Here is a 5,359-nt window from a genome sequence, read left to right on the forward strand (position 1 = left end):
GGAAAATTTCGTATTTTTCGATTTCAGTCTTTTTAATTGGGAAGGTCATAATGATTTCAGCGAAATTCATTATTGACTAATAAATTTTATATTAAAAAAAAATTAATTAACAAATGCATTATTCGAGCATCTGTCGATAGAGAATTTTTTCCGGTATCCTCATTAAAACTGTTGACATAGAAAAAAACGAATTTTTCTCTAAACAAATGCCTGATTAATGCATTTTTTCATCAAATTTGTTTAAATAAATAACAAAATTTATCAACTTATTATTAATGTTACTGAAATTCCCATCAAGTTCCCGTCTGAAAAGACTGGCATTGAAAAAACCGAATTTTTCTGTCGACAAATGCCCGAATAATGCATTTGTTTATTAAATTTGTTTAAAAGATCATACACGTCATAAAAAAAATTATTAATTTTGCCGCAAATATCATAAAGTTCCGAATTAAGAAAAATGTAAATCTAAAAAAACGAATTTTTCTATCGAAAAATGCCTGATTACTGCAATTGTTCATAAAATTTCTTGCAATATAACTAGAAAAATAGTATGATTATAGAAAATCATAAAAAAACATTTTTTCAACAAATAATTTGTTTATTTAAAGTTTTGTTGTTCAATAATATATATAATACTGGAACATCTTTAGCTAATATAAGTTTATGAAACTTAGGCGATTTCAACACTTTTTTTGTTATTGACGAGTCATTTTTTTTGCCACCGTGGGTCAGGAATGTGAAAATGAGATCATATGAACTCCCATCGAACACAACGCTGCTGAACGTTGGTTGAACTTCTCAGCATAAAACACTAACCATCTATGACTTTTGGTTGAAACTAACCTCCCCCCGCCCCACCCCCAAACCCTCCTTAATCGAAGTTGTATGGGTCACTGAGGTAGGGATTTCATTTAGAAGTAGAAAAAAGGTAAGGCTGATGTTTCGACCGTATGTGCTACGTTTAAATCGTAGAAATAAAATTGTAAATTCAGTTTTTGAAAAACCGGAAGAAGTTGCAGTAAAATGTTTAATAACAAACTTTTTTAAAGAATGTGCATTTTTTTAAAGACACAATGAAACTACGTCTGTGTTAATATCAATGCATGTTATGAATTGTAATAATATACATTTATGGAAATGATATACAAGTTGAAATACAAGTTCGAGTGCGAAGCGCGAGATACGTGATGAGAACGCATTCGTTAAGGCCGAAGGAGCTTTAAAAAAAAAGAAGTCACTATCACCAAATTAAAGTAAGTAAACTAAAGATATTATTAAGCGCGGAGCGCGAGATAAATATATCATCGAGCGCGAAACGCGAGAACCAACAGTCGCACGCCCTAGGCGCGTTCAAACTTGTGAGCCGCGGTCTTTTGAATTTGCAAAGCTACATAGAAAAGAGTCATCCGGTAAACATTCTTAGTTGAGTCCATAAACAAATGAACTTGTAGAAAAAAGGGAAAACTATTAATTTTTTTTAATTAAAATTGTTTGAATAATTAATAGGTCTTCTGAATTTGCAAAGCAACATAGAAAAGAGTCATCCGGTAAACATTCTTAGTTGAGTCCATAAACAAATTAACTTTTAGAAAAAAGGCAAACTCTTCATTTTTTAAATTAAAATTGTTTAAATAATTAATAGTTCTTGTAAATTTGCAAAGCAACATACAAACGAGTCATCCGGTAGACATTCTTAGTTGAGTCCCTAAACAAATTAACCCTTAAACTGCCAAAACGCCACGACCGGTACACTGCTCTTCGAAGGCCAATAACTAAGACTGTTCGACATTACAAAAAATCGAGATGAATATATTTTCATTGCCTAAGATCACCTCTTTCCGATGGTACTATTAAAATTCCTCAAAAAATGTATTTATCATTCCAAAATGCAGTTTAAACAAAAAAAAAGTGATTTTCCGCGCCTATTTTTTTTGTGATCCATTTTTCAAAGTTTTTCGAGTCTGCAATTATTCTGGGACCCCACTAACCGGTAGGATAAATGTCTAAACTTTGAGAATCCATGGTCCAAAGATCGATTTTTCGTTTTAGTATTTTCAAAATGTCGTCTTACAACAACTTTGTACTCTTGAGAATTTTTTCTAAAAGTGCAAAGTTTTTCAATAAAAAATTCCCAGTGATTTTGTAATCTTTATTTCACTCCGACTTCAAACCACACGGCCACCGCATTTTTATTCCGAGAATTTTCGAGTACATCCAACAAAAAAAATGCCTGAGCGTAAAGCCTCAAAAATTTCAACAAATTCTGAATCGAAATGGGATTCCGATGAAAATGATGAACTTATGTATAATACCTAATCGAGATTACTCTGACTCTGATGGAGATAATTCGTCAGAAGACGAGAATTCGGGATCAGAATTTTCCGAATTTGCTCTGGAAATCTAGATGATCAAGTTTTTCTGTCTGATGATGTACGGAAAAAAATATTATCTGTGTCACCTGTGGAGTTATGACTTACTCATTCACCTGAATAAATGTGGTTTACGATCAACAGACTCTGTCCGTAAGGCCAGATTGAAAGAAAAGCATGAATTTGCAAAAAATGACCCGCGAGCATCATACAAAATAAGTCATAAGTCATAAGATTATCTGTGTCATCTGTGGAGCTATGACTTACTCATTCACCTGAATGAACGTGGTTTACGATCAACAGGCTTTATCCGTAAGGACAGAGTGAAAGAAAAGCATGAATTTGCAAAAAATGATCCGCGAGGATCATACAAAATAAGTCATAAGTCATAATATTAACTGTGTCACCTGTGGAGTTATGACTTACTCATTCACCCATTCACCTGAATAAATGTGGTTTACGATCAACAGGCTCTGTCCGTAAGGACAGAGTGAAGGAAAAGCATGAATTTGCAAAAAATGATCCGCGAGAATCATACAAAATAAGTCATAACTCCACAGGTGACACAGATAATATTATTTTCCGTACATTATTAGACAGAGAAACTTGATCATCTAGATTGCCAGAGCAAATTCGGAAAATTCCGATCCCGAATTCTCATCTGATGAATCATCTCGATCAGAGCCAGAGTAATCTGGATTAGGTATGATGATACGCCTGGCCGTATCAATATGCAATTATTACTTTCCTTATTTTCGGCTTACTTCTACCAAATATCTCGTAACTAGCCCTTCTTTCTACGCTTCGAGCTTTCTTACAACAGACTCAGTATAGTCATAGTCGTAGACCATAAAACAAATGGACTATAGGATGCAAATTTGGGCTTTGCATGTAGAAAGTCCCCAAAAGTGAAAGAGATGCGCAAATGCATGGGATAAAGTAAATATTTACACTTTTAGTTTAAAAAAGACGTTTTGAAGTATTTTTACTTGTAATAACGGGAAAGTAAAAGAGTTTGACATCCAGAGAACAAAAAGTTGTTATAATGGTGAAATGTGTGATTGTCGGGTACAAATGTGTGTACAAAACTCGAAAAAACAGCAAAATCAACTTTTAAATTGTTAAAATTCGGATTCTACGTTAAAATTCCCTATAGAAGCTCACTGAATAATAGCAATAGTTTATTTTACAAAGGTAAAAAGTTAAAAAAAATATAAGACGTATAACGCCTGTTGACGGCTACTTACAGGCGATGCGTTTGCAGTGTAGCAGTCAACAGACGTTATACGTCTTATATTTTTTTAACTTTTTACCGTTGTAACAAAAAACTATTGCGATTATTCGGTGGTCTTCTATAGGGAATTATAACGTAGAATCCGAATTTCAACAATTTAAAAGTTGATTTTGCTGATTTGTCGAGTTTTTTAAAAAGGAACCGAATGGGGACCCAATGGGGTCTTTACAGGTACTTTGTAGAGGCTCCATTCGGTTCATTCGGTCCGCCAGGGTACAAGCAGTCAGGTACTAACAAATGTAAATTTATTATTGTGCCTAAGCAAAGATATTATAAGCCTAGATGCGGTAGGTGTATAGTTCGAGGAACTAATTGTAGACGGCGTTCCCAGAGAAAATTGCCCGAAGATCGCGCCCACCAACTACTTTGCCCCTGCAATCCTACCCGTCGAACAAGTCCATCAAATAGCCGATACTAAGTCGGTAATATTTTAAAAAATCAAATACAAATTTTATATTGAGAATTCTGAATTATTATTTTCAATGAATGAATCAATTATTTGAATAAATATTGCATCAAGAAAATATGTAGATCCATAAGATGTACTTTTAAATTGATTTAAAATTTAATTGTATCGTAATAAATATTTTTAGCTGCAATATCTTTTATGAAAAAAAATTAGTCATTTTATAATTAACATGTACTGTCTATGAATAATATTATTTTTTTGTCTTGAAAAAAGGCGGTAGAAATTCGACTACATGAAACTATACATTTGAAGACATTAAAAGTTTTAATTGATAAACTGATAAACATATTGAGTTGAAATTTAAAATAATTAATTTTTTAAATAAATATGATCGTATAACGTTCTCGCATGTAGAATTAGCGATTTGGAGTTTTTAGATGTAGAGTTAAATGTTATAGGAATAATTAAACGATAAAACTATATAATAAAAGTATTTTTTATTTTATTTTATTTTTTTATATAATGTTTTATAGAAATTAATGTATCTTACTATTTATGTAAATTATGTCCCGATTTTTTAATTTGTGAACCGCATAATTTCCAAATTGAAAAAATGTATTTTTGAATTTTACTCGGGCTCAGATCATTATTCTTTACATCAGCCCCCTGTCTCGACCATGTATGTGTATGCAGTAGTAGTTTTCTTACGATTTGGAGGGGAAATGTCAGTCAAACTAATCCAACAGATGCCGCCACAAAAAGTAGGTCCTACTTTTTCATCGAATTGCATTAAGAAAAGGCAAAAATAATTGAAAACGATGCTGTTTGCAAATAAACAAACAAAAAATATATGAAAAAATAAGACTAACTATTTCTAATTATTTAAAAAAAGAAAAAGCCATGGAAATAAGTAACTTAATATGAATAAAATTTAATTTTGAGATACATTTTGAAAGCAGTTCGAACTTCATATTTCTATGATTTATTTTACTGATATTATTGATTTTATTATTTGTTCTAGTTCAAAAAAATGATTTATTGTTTAAACTATTGATGTAGCTAATGAAAAAATTAATAATATACAAGACCTTAATGACAAAAATATTTAAAACATATAGATGATAAGAAAAATTAATAAAAAATATATCACTTATATCCAATATAAATATAATAATAATTAGAGTATGTAAAACTACAACTTAAATTTCATAGTAAAGTGGGGAATAATGTGGTAAAAAGTTAATGACAAGGCTGATAAACGATAAAATAGATTTAATATTGAAATAT

The sequence above is a fragment of the Belonocnema kinseyi genome, chromosome 8, assembly GCF_010883055.1.
Source record: "Belonocnema kinseyi isolate 2016_QV_RU_SX_M_011 chromosome 8, B_treatae_v1, whole genome shotgun sequence".
NCBI lineage: Eukaryota > Metazoa > Arthropoda > Insecta > Hymenoptera > Cynipidae > Belonocnema > Belonocnema kinseyi.